At 45.5% G+C, this 17,660-nt stretch overlaps 1 protein-coding gene and 1 long non-coding RNA gene across 15 annotated transcripts in view; one reads left to right on the forward strand and one right to left on the reverse strand.

Annotated features, from left to right (window-relative positions):
• Positions 1-17,660, reverse strand: part of Tenm2 (teneurin transmembrane protein 2) — a 1,136,292-nt gene that overhangs the window by 464,925 nt on the left and 653,707 nt on the right.
• LOC134480776 (uncharacterized) lies at positions 811-17,084 on the forward strand. 2 transcript variants are annotated; one of them, XR_010055587.1, is made up of 3 exons: positions 811-946; positions 4,258-4,398; positions 16,948-17,084. It is a non-coding gene; the product is annotated as an uncharacterized LOC134480776 (long non-coding RNA). The 2 variants fall into 2 exon arrangements; XR_010055586.1 differs by lacking the exon at positions 16,948-17,084 and adding an exon at positions 8,118-8,399.

Genomic DNA, 17,660 nt, shown 5'->3' on the forward strand with positions numbered 1-17,660 from the left:
TTTCAGGAGAGCAAAACCACAAAGTTTTAAATGCTATTTATCTGAAGGGAAGAAAAGAATTGAGTCACTCTTGGGAGAACTTCTCCCCTGAAAAATACACTTCAAAATGAAAAAAACAAAAACAAAAACAAAAACAAAACTATTTGTGGTTTCAAAGAAGGGAAGTATATAGAATATGGAAAATGACTTCATTTCTCCCCCTGGCTTCCAGATACTGACTCCAGCTACCATGCAAACTCTTGTTGCTGTAGGTGCTTAAACTAACAGGGTAGCAATCTACATGGAGCAAAGTAGTAATACAGCCCTTTCTGTATTAGGAACTGCGGGAATGTGGGCCTGAGACTGGTAAGTGTTTTATTCAAAGAAAATGCTGGGTCTGGTAGGTAATTGAAAACGTGAGACTTCAAAGCCCTAACACAAAATGAGAGACACTGGCCTATACCCTTTCCCCAGGGAAGCCTAGGGGAATGCCTGCTGGGATAACTTCCAAAACCACTAGAGATCCATCGTGCTTTGAAAAAGTTAATCAAGCCATGAGGGAGATGTCCCGACAGTTAGACATTGGTTAAGGGGGGAAAAAAAAAACCTTACCTAACCGACAGGCTTTTAGGGCGGTTTCCAAGATTGCCTGGTGGCTGGCTGTTATCTGTAATCTGCGCCACTTTCCCTAGTAGATCATAGCATTTATTGGGGTATTTGCTGATATGTTATTTGCTCCTAAGATATCATCTTAGGAAAGTTCAGAAATACTGAAGGGCACTCCCGTATTCTGGGGAGCACACACTTATTTATGGAGAGCAAGTTCATTACTCCTGCAGAATGATGTGGATAAAATATGATTGGGCTCCTTAATTGACAGAAGCCTATGCCAGATGGCTGAAATGCCACTTTCGTTTTGGGAAGAAAGGAAGCCTTCATGGGAAGGAGGGACTCTTGCGACTACAAGGTAAGATCGTTCTTAATTATCAGCCCAGGGAATGTATGACCACCCTCTTGTTTATAAAACTAGAAAGCAAATTTCAAACGTGGGTGCTCAAATACGTGGTCCACCATTAATAGTGAAATACAAATGGTGCTGGGTTACTGGAGTTGGCGGGGGTGGGGGTGGGGTGGAAGGGAGCTAGACTCAGTTAACCAAAAGCATTGCCAGCCTTAAGATGGGGCTTGGCTCTGAATTTAGAACGGACCGATTCTCCAACTTGGCAAGCAATAATTAATTCCAGCCGTGTATCACTCATCTGTGTAGTGGCTGCCCCTCAAATAGAGATCTTAAAAAACTCTCCCTTGTGAAATCAGTGAAGCCATCAGACACAGCCATATGCTCGAAGCTCGAAGAAGATTGGTCATGAGACAGGTGTCTATGAATTGAGATGTTAACTGCCCAGCGGAGTTATGGCTGTGTATGTCGAAAGCCAGGCTTGTTTTAACTTTTAGCCGGGGAGTAACTAGATCAACCAAGGTGCCAAAACCAAGCCAATGGGGCACACCCTACTCTTCTTCAAACAACGAGAGCACCTCCCTTTCTTTCTTTGTCCCCCCTTTTACTTTGGCACTTGGCTTGTTCTCTAAGATCCTAGAATAGCTTTGTTGATATCATCCACAGAGGCTCAGAAAGGAAAGACTTGAGGGGGGAAAAAAAGCGTGTGCACACTGACAAGGTAAACAGGCGAGAATTGGATTACTCCAGCGTCCTCCGCTGAGGTAGGATTCAAAACTAATCTGATTATATGAATATTATGAGCCACTAAGTATCTTTCTGCAGCAATTACCGAGCTTTCACACATAAAAGAGGGCATTTTCTTTAGTGCTGGGCTAATCTCTCAAGTGTTCGGCTTCAAAGCTAAAGTTGAGAGAGAAAGAGACCCACTGAAGTGGGCTTACAATGTAGCAAGCTTCTCTCTCTCCCTTTTCTTTCTTCCTCTCTCATCTACTTCTGTATATACTGAACCTCAAAGGATTATTTTCATTCTTCTAATACACTCAAACTATTTCCGAATATCACACAGTTTTTTTTTGTCTCTTTAAAGCCAATTGTTAGGCTTTAAATCAGGAGTCAGGGCTAAGAAAGAGTATTAATTCTGTCCTCTTAGTCATGTGCAACCAACAGCATTCAAACTTTATTTTGGAAGTCTCCCTGAGCTGAGCAACTTAGATAGGATCCAGTGCCCACTCTACGAGCTCATCTACCTGGTTTGTTTAGCCTGCCAGCAGCTTGCTTAGATTCTCTGATACAAAGCCAGCTAAGAGCAGATCTATACATCAGACTGAACCACACTGGTGCTGGATGCAGATTTTGTAAGTCAGAACTTTAAGTGAACGTTAAAGATGCATCTCAGTGAAGCATTTCCCATTTCCCATTTCCCTCTTTCGCTGTACATTCAATAAAATAAAGTGAGCAAATGAAGAAAAAAAGGAAATGGACTGAGGTTGGTAGTGGATCAGTTGTTAATTCTATAAGTTCATTTTAAATCCTATTTTCCTTGGCCTCTGCCTGTTTCTCTCAATTCCTCACCTGGCTAATGTTCCTTCTTGCTATAGGTATCTACTTTGTTTGAAACATTCACTCCTAAGCCTTCATAGTCCAATCCAACTGATTCATAATATGATCACATTGTCTCCTCATTGTCTTGGAATGGTGATCTGTGAGGAGCTGGGCCTGCCTTTGATCTAGTCTTTTCCCTGACAAGGAGAGAGGACTTGACACCTATTGAGAACTTAACAGGTCTTGTTTTTGGTATGATTGGTTGGTTTTTGTTTTACCATGATGCAATGGGTTGAGTCTTTAAAACGGGGGTCTGGGAAATTAATCCCCGCCCTGTGGGATAATGAGGCATTGGAAAAGCAGAAAGTATGGTTTCAGTGGCTTTGAATTTCTCACAAAGGTATAATCGCAGGCAAATTGTTAGTCTAATGAGCAATATTTTATGTTTATAAAAAAACAGAAAAATTCAATGTAGACCTGTACGGAGCTAGAACCATCCCCAGGCACCTCCAGTTCCCCAGCCATTGTCTTCCAAACCATTCCTCAATGGGCCCCCTCCTGACATTCATAGGAAATTGTTAAGGTATTAGTATTCAAGCTTGATCACCTCCCTCTGAATCCGGTGGCTAAATTCATATTTTAATTGAGCCCAGGAGTGTTGACTTGTAGACACTGTGTAGAAAAAAAAATCACCGGAAAAGTGGCAAGTGGAAGGAGCCTTTTACCTTTGAGTGGGATATGACACTTAAACAACATCAATAACAGTTTTCTATTGGGGAAAAGCCTGAGGCGAGAGTAACCTGCTCAGGTTTTTAAGTGGAAACAGTCAGAAATGAGTGTTTCTTATTCTTCAGAGAACAGAACTACCATTGTAACCTGAGTAAGACGGCTCTAACTGGGCACAGTACAATGCAGACGGTTTTTGAGGTGTGGCAACTACCAGGCACCAAGTTACCGTATGAATTTGAAACGAATGCTTGTGTTGTCTCGTGCTGCTATTTTGAAGGCCATGGAGCCTTTAGGAGGCAGGGCCTTGCTAGCGGGAAGTGGACTACTAGGGGCAGGCCCTTAAAAGGGAATACCAGCACAGGTTCTAGTCTGCTTTTCCTGTTTTCTGTTTTTGCTAGGATAGAATGCTGCCCCATAATTCTGCTGCCAAAGATGGAGCTGCTCTCACCCACATGTCCCCCTTCCCCGGAAACCATAAGCCCAAATCAAGCTTCCTGGCTTAAATCATTGCGGTTAGGTATTTGAGTCAGGGTGACGCAAAAGTAACTAACCCATTAGTGAGAAGTCTCCGGTATCTGAAGTAATGATTGGTGTAGTCTCGGTGATACAAACGGGCAGCACCAAGTCAGTAGCAAGTGGGCAATCCGAGTGAATGAGGCTGTGCTTGTGAAGTAAACCCCGAGTGATGTGAGGCAAGGGAGCTCATATCTTCTGTGCAGGACGAGGAGATGTCGTCAAACCCTTCTGAACACAAGGCTTTACACATACTGCCAAGCAATCTTCAGGTTTTCACTGTTGGAGGTTCAGATCCATTGCATGTGTTTATTTTCTCTTAATTTTTACATGACGCCCTGACGGGCTTATTTTTATGTGTAATGTCTTTATTATCTCATAATGTCATATTCGTAGCTCACAGAGGATGATAGTAATGGCTAATATTTATTGAGCAGCCATTCTCAGATGATGTCGGCGAGAGCCTCGCCTGCGTTCTCTCACGAGTCACACAGACCTCACGAGATCAGCATGTTACCCTCTCTGTTTTATAGATGAGGACCACCGGGGTTCAGGGAGCTACCATACAGATCAGCCAAGGTCACGCAATCGGTTGCTTTGCCTGGATGTCAACTCTGGCTATTTAACTAAACAGCTCTGGATCCCAGCCACTGTCCTCTGCCACTTGCTGTCTGGTAAGCGCTCTTGATGGCTCAGGCCATTGAGGAGATATCACGAATAAATAAAACAAGACTTCTGGGGGCTGTGGAGGCTCTGCAGGAAGCCCAAATGTGGCCCTTTTATAGATCATTAAGTCTTAGATGGAGTGTTTGCTCATAACAAACATTTTAATAATCTGCCATTATTGTCTCCCCCCCACCTTCTTTTTGAAATTCCAAGGACATAGGGGTGGCTGTCACCAAAATTTGGTGAGTCTTTGCAAATAAACATCACCAAGTTTCTTAACCTTTCAAGTGGTCTCCTGCACTGCCTAATTATCACACTTAAAAAAAAAAAAAACAAAAAACAAACCACCCTATCTACTTATGGAGCAAGCAAGAAAAACAAAACAAAACAAATGAAAAACACAAACACAAGCATGTTTGTTGTTTCATATTGAGGGTTATTTAGCTTGGATAATAAATCATTACAATGAATGTCAACACAGCGCAGGGGAAAGGGAGTAGTTAGTTGCATATGCTAATGGGAGACGTGCATTACTAATGAGGAGGGGAATGAACAACGCTAGCCACACGCTACTTATCACCGCACATCACAAGTCAAGCCGTGTTCACACAGAGCGCGTGAGCGCTGCGTGACAGTGCAGCCAAATCTTCACATGTCAACAGCAGCGGCTCCCTTACCCATCCAAGACGACGGCGGAGTTTAAAAATAAAGCTTTCCCTTGTCATGCACCGAGACAGCAAGCTTAAGCACATCTGCCAGCCAAAGGGATTTTTGCCAGTCTTCAGCTTCTACATGAGTGGTCTATTGGCTTCAAGTGCAGGGGAGTTCAAACTACAAAGGATGGCGGTGTTATCCGTAAATAAGACCCATGGCTTTTCCTTTAAAACATGCTTCAGATCCATAGATTCTGCTTTCCTGGTGCCGTCAGACCACCACTCTCTGGCTTTTTCTTTTGTTCAGTGTCTGGGAGTGGAAGCAAGATCTCAGACTTCTAAGGCCAGGACTCTCTACCCCTGAGCCACATCCCCAGTCCCTCACCGCTGCCTTCACATTGGTCTAGATGCTGAAGCAACAACCTCCTTTGACTTCCCCTGTGGTCCTTTCCTTTCCTTTTCATCTAGCATAGACTGGAGGCATGGGCGTTTTAAATTGTGTTAAAAACACAATGGCACAAAATTCATAATCACCGTCAGGCATGAAGTTCCGAGGCTCTAAGAACATTTACAGGATTGAGACGCCATTGTCACCCTTTATCTATTTTTATCTGTCCAAACCCATCAAACAGTAACTCTCCAGTAAATCCTCTGCCAGTCTCTGGCACTCACCAACCTGTCTCCAATTTCAGTGACTTTGCTCACACTAGGAGGTAGACACGTACAGCAGGTTTCTTTCAGTTAGCCCAATGTCTTCAAGGTTCCGCCCCGCTGTAGCATGTGCCCGCACACACTCCTTTCTTATAGTCTGAAGAGTATGCCACTGTATCAAAATGACACAACTGTTTATCCAAACAATCTATTGGGACTTTGGGCTAGCTTCATCTTGTAGTAAGGCTGCTCTGAACTTTAATGCACAGGTACCTAACACTTACGATCATTATGGGTGTATATCCCAAAGTGGAATTGGGTGGTGTGGTCACCTTGGTGATAGCTGATCCAGTGACCTCCTACCAGTACAACTCGCTCTCTTCTGTTTCTGTTTCTGTTTCTTTAAGCAACGCTAGATTTTCAGTTATGCATTTACCTACTGTCTCTTCTCCATATCTAGGTAAGAGTTGTAAGGAAGAGTCTAGATCCCGTTACCCTGGCTTACAATAATGTTTGCTGTACCTCATGGTCAAGAAGATGGCTAGGCACACAGTAGGTCCTCTGTGAATATAAGTTAAACTTCTGGGTGACTTAAAGAAAAATTCGGGTCTACAAATAAAATGTGGGTAGGAAGCACCACATGTGATAACCTCAGTCGTTTCTGGGAAAGGCTTGGAAAGAGCATGTCCCATGCAGATATTCGTCAGCCCTGGCAACAGCCACTGTGCATCTTTGGCCTGGGGAGGGGAAAAAAAAACAACCCACACATCTCAATAACAATGGGATCAATTTTGACATTAACACGAATATTACCGAAGCCCAAGAGATACATTGAAATTCACAGAGCTCTGCGGCAGATGATATAAAAGCTTCAACCTGCTCTCCAGAAACAAGAAACTTTCATTTATGGCTTCCCAGCTCTCGCTAATCCTGCCCATTAGGCCCAAATATTGCATTTTACACAGGATGCAAGATCATACAAGAGACTGATGTAATATTTGGGCTGAAAACCAGCTGGCGGATCCAACGGCACGACCCCCCCCCCTTCCTTCAGAAGACACAAATCAAACCCGGGATGCCTTTTTGACAGATTCCTGCATGTTCCTCATTATGGGAAGATGAGAGACGACATCTCTCCATTCTGGGGCACAAGGCTCACTCCCTGCATTTGCATACCCAGTCATTTGTAAACAGAAGGAAACGCATCCTCCCCCCACACCCCCCGCATTTGCCCAGAGGTAAATGTTTACTCAGAAAGGTGACTTGTGACATTGACAATCATGTCAGTTTTCCATCTACATAATTTAAGGTAATGCATCCCTCCTTTAAGTGCTTTTGGTTCTGCTTCTTGGTTTCCTTCTTCTGATGAGCACGCTGACACCCAGACCTCTAGGTCTTGATTTGAATAACTTTCAGAAGAAACGCAATAAGGCTTCTTGCCAGCCCAAGGACAGGCACCCTGGTTGCCAAAAAAAAAAAAAAAGTGAGTAGCCCTCTCACAGTCTTTCATCTTCCTTACTCTGCTGGACTTGACTAGCTAAGGGCTGAGGGGCTCACGCCTCGCCGCCGTGGAGAGCGGTGGGGGAGCCTTCTCTCCAGCGCTGTGTATCCCTGGAGGTCTCCCTGGAACATTTGCTCAGGTAGCTGTGCGGGTTCATCAGCATAGCAATTTGCCCAGTCAGCTTCATCAGTCACAGCAGAACAGCGAGGCTGGTGAGGGAGACTCGAAGAAGAGCTCCCCATGGGCAGGTGGGGAGGGCACATTCATCCAGAGTTCATAAATATGCATCTTGGCCCTGATCTTCTCTGCATGCGGGTGATAGACTGGAGCAGGCAAGAGTAAATCCTCGTCTCCACAGTCTCCAAGTGCTCCCTCTCTGCCTAAGAATGCGCTCTATTTAGATCTAAGCGGGCAGGCAAATTTGCCAGGTGTGACTCCACCCGCCTTCTGCAACCCGGAAGGCTAGAGTGGGAGAGTTCTCTTCAGCTTCCAGATCCAAGGCTTTCCAGATCTCAGCCTGGGAGAGGCCTCTCTCTCCAGAAGCCGCTTCCTGACCGGTGGGGTAGAACAGTGAGTGAGGACAGGATCTTGCTCCTTGGAGAGCTGACAATCTAGTCAATTTAAATTAAATCGCTAACTTAATTTAAATAGAATATACGAAGCTCTATGAAGGGAAAACAGATGGCGTCTGGAGAGCTGGGAAGAGGAACCTTACTTAACTGTGGGTGGCATGGGGAAGTGGGGGGCGGGGGATCCTCTGGAAATTTCTCAGGAGAAGTACAATGTGGATTGAGACACTCCACAGACGGCAGGGTGCAGCTTGAAACTGGGGTACACGCAATGGAAGATGGGCTTAGCTTTCTCTCAAACTGACTACTCCCAACTGTGTCTTTCCTTTCCTTTCTTTTTCTTTTTGCCACAGGTGGAATATTAAGAAGTCTCTAGCATCTTCCTGGCTGCCTTACCCTATCCAAAGATGTCTATACTAAGAAGCCAAAGTAAAGAGATGTAATGTAGACCACAAGCAGTCGCTCAGAAATCCTGACTTGTATCGACTGAGACACCTTCCCAGGAAGAAAGCAGGGATTAAAGATGCGGCTTATCAGTTCCTCTCTGGCTGCTGCACCAGGCAAAGATGAGAGACCTAAGTTAAAGAAAGGAGGGGGAGGGGAGAGGGGAGACGAGAGATGAGAGAGAGAGAGAGAGAGAGAGAGAGAGAGAGAGAGAGAGAGAGAGAGAGAAGAGAGAGGGAGAGGAAGAGGGAGAGGAAGAGGAAGGGGGAAGGAGGGAGGGAGAAGGGAAGGAAGGGAGGGGAGGAGGGAAGGAAGGGAGGGAAGGAGGGAGGGAGAGAAAGAGGGAGGGAGAAAGAGAATCCCTTTGTAAATTAGCACTTATCAGGTTCAACAAGTTGGAGAGCCAGGGGAAGGCTTAATTAAAGTAAATAGACAATTTAAAGTGAGGGAAAGTTCAATCTCCATGGGAGAAAAAAATTCTAGGTATCAAAACAAATTCATGAACATTTAGAAGTATTCTCAGCCATGTATCCTTTACTCAGGGCCTGAGTGGTAACAAAGTTAACAAAGGTGCCTAAATTGGGCAGGTGCTCTGGCTATTCGTGGTGCCAGGCAGCTGGAGACCACATGCTTGCCTGACGACTCCTTCTCTTTTCTGTCCCCTCCTTCTCTTTTCTGTCCCTTCCTCCACCAAAAACAGGGTCATAGTGGTATAGTGTCCATCCCGTACCTACTGCTTCACAGTCTCGGCTAGTCCCTCTGCTAGAGGACGGTTGGCATTTGCTCATTGCCTGGAAGCTTGGTGCTGTGATTCCAAACTCTCAGCATGAGGGTTCTAAGGCAAAGAACGAAATGACCTCTGACTCCTGAGCTGGGAAAAGCATGCTGGGAAGATCTACACCTTTCAGTGTTCCACTAAGGTTAAACAGAGAAAGAGACTAGGGAGGGTGGAGCCTAAGCCAGTACACTGCAAGAAGAACATTTTAAAAGATCTTCGTCTGGGGCTGGAGGAATGGCTCAGCAGTTAAGAACACGTGTTCTTGAAGAGAAGTGAAGTTCAATTCCTAGTAAGCATGTGCAGCCGCTCACAATGACAATCTCCTATAATACTAACTCCAGGGAGTCTCACCTCTGCAGGCACCAGTAAACACATAGTACACATGCACACGCACACGTACACGTTAAGTGGTGTGTACTCCTCATAGAATGTAAGGAATGGCAGAATTGGATCTGAAAGAGCACATGTTGCCCATTGAAGGTCAAACTTTGCACTATTGCAAACCAGACCCTACCCACAAATCAGTGCGGGAATACCAGAAGCGGGAAGCTTCAGCCTCATCTAGTGGCAAAAGAGTCTCAACTGGGGTTGGGGGTGGAGCCACAATTTTAAGACTATAAGAAAGTCATCGTGGGGGTGGGTAGTGGCTCAGTGAGTAAATGCTTGTTGGTCCAGCCTGAGGACCTAAGTTCAGATTTCCAAGCACCCATGAAAAAGCCAGGGACAGCAGAAGCAATACCTGTAACCTTCCCTCACACACACATACACACACACGGGGGGGGGGATATTTTTATATTGCTTGTACGTGAAATGCAAGATTTCATGTGTGTTTACGTGTGTGTATGTGTATGAGAGTGTGTGTGTGTGAGTATGAGTGTATGTGTGAGTATATGTGCTGTGTGTGTCAGTGTGAGTGTATGTGTATGTGTGCTGTGTGTGTTAGTGTGTGAGAATGTATGTATGTGTGTGTGAGTATGTGAGTGTGTGTGAGTGTGTGAGTGTGTGAGTGTGTGAGTGTGAATGTGTGTGCATGTGTGCTATGTGTGTGTTAGTGTGTGAGAATGTGTGTGTGAGTGTGTGAGTGTGTGTGAGTGTGTGTGCATGTGTGCTGTGTGTGTTAGTGTGAGAATGTGTGTGTGAGTGTGTGTGCATGTGTGCTGTGTGTGTGTTAGTGTGAGAATGTGTGTGTGCGCGTGTGTGCGTGAGTGTGTGTGCGTGTGTGTGTGTGAAGTCAGAGCTAGAAGCCAGCATGCTGGGTATTTCCCTATAGTTTTCCACTGGGCTTTTTGAGATATGGTCTCTCATTGAAACTGGAGCGCATCACCAATTTGCCTAGAGTACCTGGCCAGCAAGCTCCAGGGATTCCCCGATTCTGTCTTGTCCATACTAGGACCACAGTCACACACCACCATGCCTGGCTTCTCACATGGCTGGCTGGGAATCTGAACTTAAGTTCGAATGCCTGGTAGCAAGCCCATTACTGACTGAACCATCTCTCCGTTCCCATCAAAGGTCTTTGAAACGTTTTCTCGATATGACTGCTGTTGCAAGCACTGAGTCCCACAGAGGTTGCCAGCTGTGAGGGAGTTAGAACGGAGTCTGGGACTTGGAGTGCCAACAATGGCTAGTGTGTGTCTAAGTCAGGGCCACTGTCCTGGTTTGGGGGATTGTTCAGTAAGGAAGTCGAAGACTAAGTTAAATGTGGATTCTATATGCTGTCTAAGTAGTAAAAATGGAAAGACTTCAGGCAACAACAATAACAACAACAACAACAATATCCTCTCAAACTCGGGCAGCTCGATTGTACTTCAGTAAGGTATTCATGGACATCAGCAATTTTTTTTCTGTTTGTTTTCCTTTTTGGTTCAAAAGACCGGGACTTTTGGAAGGGAAGGGATAGAGGTCTTACAGTAATCCTTCTGGTAACAGCCATAGGACAAATTCTGATTGTCTTGCAACCTCTATATAAGCTTAATGAAGCATTTTTAGTTGGATGTTTTTAAAACTGGGTCAAAGAAAGGGGGAGAGCACCCTGAATGCAGATGCGACTCTGTAATAGATTGAATAAGCGGTGGCAGGAAATGTGTGGACGCCTTTGCCTAAGCGCGGGAGTGAGCCAGCACAGCAAAAGCCTGACTGACGAGCAGGGATCAATATCAGCGGAATATCTGAAATCAGCTTTTTGTCCCTAACCTCACCACGGCCTGCCAGCAACCAGAACACGGCAGAGGATCAAGTACTTATGTAGGTCCCTACGTTGTCTCCTGTGGGCAACACCACTGCAGAAGGACGGGAGTGGGGGCATTCAGATCTCTGGGAAAATAACCAGCCAGCATTAACATTCCCTCTTCCTTTCCACGTACCCTGTCATTCCTTCTGTCTGAGAGCAAAGCTGTAATATGTTACCCAGGTGAAAACCATGAGACAGCCGAGTTCCTTCCACACAGAGGGGATCTTCCTAGGAGCTGGAACATTCTCATGTCACTCACTCCGGGGAGACCCTGAGTTGTGTGTGCCGGCACGGGCAGGTGTGTGTGTGTGTGTGTGTGTGTGTGTGTGTGTGTGTGTGTGTGTGCTTTGACTGAGAGTCACTTTTGATTCTCTTCCAAAAAGCCATCTGAGAGTCAAAACCAACACATTCCTCCAGCAAGGTCTGAGTCAGACGCTGTGTTTCTTTCTGCCTCGTTCTTTCCAGCCTGGAGCTGCTTCTCATGATACACACAGCTCACTGCTGAAGGCACACAGATGATCCCGAGTCGATGAAACTTTCCCAGGTGCTTCTGTTGTTGGAAGTCGTCTTCCTGGCACCGTGGCTGTCTCCATCCTGCTCTAGCAGATACGTGAGAATTTCTGGATACAGCTACTGTGGAACTCGAAAAGGCAAGGCTACACAAGCTTCTTAGAAAGGACGTGGGAACCTCCAGTTTCCTCTGCGGGTGCTGGGATAGAACCCCATGACACAGGGGCTTCTAATAGAGGACTGCATAGCTACTTCTGGCTCTGGGGTAGCATTAGAGAATAAGACTTTCTCTTTTTAATTTGTTGCTAATCCAGAAGTGATATATCAGCCATTTACAAAAATAAACCCGTGTTTTGTTTTGTTTTGTTTTTTTGCAGTAATGCCAACACTGTCATAGGATATAATATTCAGAGTAAATTTTCTTAGTCAAAGTCCATATTTTTCAAAGTAAAAAAAAAAAAGATCAGAACACTTGTGTGTGTGTGTGTGTGTGTGTGTGTGTGTGTGTGTGTGTGTGGTTGAGAAATTTCTTAGCACGACCTTCTTGAGACACTTGCCAATTGACAAAACACTGGAAGGGAGCTTCCCATGCACCAGGCACTGGATAGATCAGAGGATACGCACCAAGTTTCTGCTCTGTCAGAGTTTATGTATAGTGGTTGAAAGAAGACAGATAGCTTCTCAATAACTAGTTACATCACCTGATAGAATTTCTTAAGTACCATGGTGGGGGTGGGGGTGGGTGAGGGATTAAATGAATGCCAAGAGGATCGAGAGTGGAGGAGCTTGTGAGTGAGGGTGACCTTTCAACAGTGTAGAAACAGAAGGAGAATCACCACCCTCCCTTACTTAGCTGTCAATAGTCCCAGACTTGTGTGCCACAGTGACACCCAGTGCGCCATATTTTGGGTCAGGCTGTGGACATAATAGTGTGGACACAACAGTAAGAAGCCAGACTTAGGGATAGCTTTGGGTATTAATGTTCATTCACATTCAGGGGACCCTGTTAATGCCTACCTAGCAGGATAGCCTGTTAATTACCCTGTAATTACCTTCTGGGCCAATAATTGAAATTCTAATAAAAAGCAAGAGAGAGAGAGAGAGAGAGAGAGAGAGAGAGAGAGAGAGAGAGAGAGAATGAGCAAAGGGGGGATGATCAGGAGAAGCCAGGCTCATCTTCTCTTAGGTGAGCGTCAAGGTCTAACTCAGAGAGTGTATAGGAAGCAACTGCCTTCTGCCGAGGTTCCCACACCCTCCAACAGTGAATTAGATTCTTTCCTTGTCTGACATAAAGTAATAACAGGGAGTTGTCACTGTCCCGGGCCACAGAAGATGGGATGGCTTTATTTCTTTTTCTTTTGGAAGCATGTCACAGTCTTCTGTTTAATGATAGAAGAGCAGAGACTGGACCAGTCAGAATATTCTGCCCCCTAGAGGAAGGAAAGGGGAAAGCACAGAGGGTCGGGAGGTATAACCAGTAAAGAGCTGGCTAGGCTTTTATCTGAGTAAGAGACATTCAGGAGAGCTTAGGGCTCTCCTCTCCTTTCCAAACACCCCTAGCTATGCTCCTAGGAGAGTATGCAAGCATAAAGGCAGTTTAAGGAAACCCATGGGGGATAGGGTTGAAGTGTGGTCAGTTACCCTTGTCTGAATATTCATCAGATACACAGGTGAAAGGACAAAGAGTGACAAAGGAAATGAAGCAAAAAATCCTACTCTTCCAAAGAACACAAGGGAACAACTTCCGTCTCCAGGTGGGTGCCCGCCAGCACTTGGCACCTTCGTAAAGTCGCTGTTGTGCCACTGAGCTTGTAGGAATATCCAGCTCATGGCTTTTTCTCAAGGAAGTCTCATGGGGCAACGGATCCCATGCCGTGCCTCCTCCCACACCCATCATCTTGTTGAAAGGGGACTGAATCCCAACCCTGCCCGGCACATCAGAGGTCCCAGGCACATCCCGGCTTGTCCAGCATGGTGCAGTCTACATTCCTGTCCCATATGTCCACACACCCCAGTGACTCACACTCCTCTCTCGCCTGCACCCCCTTCTTCAGTGTCCCTGGGAACTTAATCTTTATCCTCATGACGTTTTATGGCAGCATAAAAAGGCTTGGGACAAACTGCAAGTTTTTTCTAATCACAGTCCTAATAAAAGTTTCCATCTGTGAGACAGGAGTTCTAACAGTGAACAGTGATCATGCTAACATTTATCTAGCTCACAGTAGTGCACACTGACGTGTTCCGAATCCCTTGGCTGGATCGATATCATTGTGTCTTCGCAGCAGCTTCACTGAGACACAGAGCAGTTAAGCAATTGGCTCATTAAGCAAAAGGCACACCTGTAGTTTGAACCCAAGACTCTGAACTTAGTCTCTTAACCTGGAACCAGCGCATGGGATTATATGCTTATAGAACAATTACGTATGTACGCCAAACAGTGAGCTGTCCATAGTAAGTGCAGTATGGGAGACTGACAATCTGGGTGACGATGCAGAAGCTGGGCAGGTTGTAGGGTTTTGTTGTTGTTATTGCTGTTTTCTAGAGTCCAAATTGCACCAACTAAGGTGCTAATGTGACACTAGATGACACCCAAACTGGCTGATATGAGGAGAGTTTAATAAGGGAATTATTTAGAGATGTGGTCAGGGTTTAGGCAGCCAGAGGGATGCTGCGATGCGTTAAGATTAGCAAAAGTGAGAAGCAGGCACCACCACCAATCTTCTGTGGGCTACACAATCAAAGGAATCTGGAAAGAGAAGCTGGAAAGTGAGGCTATCTGGGAACGCTCTGGAGCTAAGTGTTAAGTTCAGAGAAACAGCCGACTTGGGGATCCGTAGCTCTGCTTCCCTTCACCCCACCCTCTGTTCTTTCCATGACTTCTGACCTCTTCCCTGTGAATAGACCCTGTTGGTATCCATAGGACAAAGGCATCAGATAACCCACCCATGTGGCAGCTTTTTCGGTACCTTGGGGGTCTGGGCAATGTGAAAGACAGACAGACACAGCGCAGTGCAGTCTCTGTCAGGGTAAACTGGGGCAAGCCTCACCCTCCCTGGGACTCAATTTCTTCATCATTATAATAAGACAATTAGACCACATGTAATTTACACTGCCTTCCAGCTCTGACATTTTAAAGTTTTATGAATCCAACCTCCATCTACTTCCCAAGAGATCTTCAGAATAACTTCAAAAAAAGAAAAAAGTCTGAGAAGCAGCCCCCCCCCACACACACATATGGTGTACCTTGCCATGTGTGTTGGTGAATGTTGGAGGACTAACTATGGTTAATGTAGGGGGAATTTGCCCATGTGACAGGTAACAACCCCAGGGCACACTGTTAAATGGTTCAAAGATGATGCTAGAGAATGAGAAAATGGTCCCAGCAAAGACTTTACCATAAGCTCGGTTGCCCTCCCTTTTTATGATGGAAAGCAAAGGGCACAGAGGAAAGTGGGCACCGCAGCATCCCTGGAAAACCCAAACAAAGATGTGTCATGGGTTTTCACAGGTGTCTGTGTGAGGGCAATCCACAGGCCATCTCTGCACTTGAGCCAGTGGTCACATGCTGCTGGTCAGTGAACATGTATGTCTGGCATATGGCCTTGTCTGGGGACAGCTGGCAGAGAGAGTGGGAAGAGGGAGTCATGTGGGGCTTGTCTAAGTAGCCTTGACAACGTGCTCCTTGGTGCTCGATGAACTGGTGCTAGTCTTAAGGTTTCCTGCTGAGACTCTTGAGAGAATACTACGTATGTCCAGACAGACAGAGACACTGGCAAGAGACGAGGGCAGCTGTCCTCTCCAGCTTCCAGGAACATATTTATTCCCCAGAGGCAGAAGCAACTCAAGCATGGGGTCTGGAAAAGCTGTTGGGATGGTTCAGAGGTGGTTTCTGCTTTGCCTGCTGACTCCTCCTATCCGTTCTAGTTAAACAAATGTAAATGAAGTAAGAGAACCCTCCTTTTATGATCTAGAGACCCATGGGAGGGTGTCTAGGTATTAGCCAGTGACCAGATCTATAGATGATTTCTCTCCTCAAATGAGAGGATACTATGGCAAACTTCTAGATCCTATAGGCGACTGAAGTATATGTGCATGAATGTGGTGGGGGGGGGTTGGTTAGTGAAAGAGAGGTGGTACGACTCTAATAGAATTTACTCTGTTACAAACATACCTAATACAGCAAGAAAAAATGAAGTAGGAAAACAGAAATCAATGTCATATACATATATAGGGTTATAAGAACATATTATAGATATATATAATATATGTTATATGGTTAATTATATGGAACACATTTTTATCTTTTGGGGACCCTATTTGTGGGAGTTTTATGTGTGCTAATGGAAATATATGATTGACTTTGCCATCAACTCTAGCTACATGTTCAAATATTTTAAATGTAAGGAAAAAGGAAGCAAGAAGAAAAATCCAGAGAGCTCAGTACTCTCAAGTACATGCTCATGATCTCGTAACATAGAAACTTCTGTGTATAAGGAGTGGACTCTCACATTTCATATACCAGAAAACAAAACCTTGCAGCATGGAATAGGCAACTGTCAAATACTTACTGATTATATGCAATTACATGATATGCATCGCTATACAGCTTTGAACGAGTCCCCTACTGCTAGTACCTTTATTAGCAGCACGTGGACCTACTAATAACAGTGACACCCACCAAACAGGTGGTAGATGATCCAAGCAGATTAGTCACACGGCATAACTAAAAGTACTTTGCAAAACATAAGCTGTTCTGAGACACAAGGGGTTGTTATTACTCCATCAAAGGTGACATGACAGCAGCCTTCCGTGGGAAGGCAAATGGCTTGCCCGGAGAGTTCTCAGCCAAGCTGGCACCTGCACCAGGAGATACCAGAAGTTTCTTAAAAACCTGTTCATTGTAATGAGTATCAGTTGCGAGAAGCTGGAAGAACTCCTATTTTGGGAGAAAAAGTCTCGCTAATAGAATGGATCATTCTTCTCACTTCCTTTTCGCTTATATTAAAAATATTTTAACACGGAGCTACAGATAAGGGCAGAGCCAACCGCACACTTCTGCTGGTACACAGAGAACTCCCACAACAGGTCCCTAGAGGATGGGAAATGTGTGACAGATGTACACGTGGAAACTTGAAATCAAACACTTTGGCAATCGACTCAGGATGCTTGACTTAACAGATGTTTACAGTTAATAAATCCCATTTTATATCTATTTTCACAGAATATTTTTCTGCTAATATCCCTGGCAGCCCTCATGAAGGAAACAGACAAGATTCGGATCAACAGCATGATAGGAATGAGAAACGACAGTCGCTGACAAGAATTCTTGACGACAGAACCAGAACTGTAGAACAAAACCAAGTAGTTGTACTGCCAAGCCCCCACCTTTCCCTGCACACCTGCCAAAGGGTTAAAACAAATACTCCAAGCACTCTGCCAATTAGGAGGGGCCCCGGGGAAGCCCCATCTGCATGCCCATCCTTCCTCTTTATCCAGGGACTGCAACTCCTCCTTCCCATGGAGACAACTCATAGACTGAGGTGAGATATTGATGAGTCTCCATGAGAGGCAGCCTGGCTAACAACAACTGTGCCAGCTACAGGAACCGTCACAGAGGTTGGCTTGCTATCTACAGGAGCTGGAAAAGGAGGTGGGACACACACACGCACACACGCACACACCACCACCACCACCACCACCACCACCACCACCACCACCACCACCACCACCACCAGCAGCAGCAGCAGCAGCAGCAGCAGCCTCAGTCTGACACCGCTGAGGCCTTCTCCAGTTGGTAAGGAAAAACAAAATAGGTAAAAATGTGCCTTCCTTCTCATCCCTTTCTGCTCCCTTCCCTGTAGACAGGCTCAGCGTGAGGTTCCTGAGGAGTTAGTTGCAGGAGGATGCCTCCCCCGCTGGCAGCCAAATGCCAGC

Source organism: Rattus norvegicus, chromosome 10 (assembly GCF_036323735.1).
Source record: "Rattus norvegicus strain BN/NHsdMcwi chromosome 10, GRCr8, whole genome shotgun sequence".
Taxonomy (NCBI): Eukaryota; Metazoa; Chordata; class Mammalia; order Rodentia; family Muridae; genus Rattus; species Rattus norvegicus.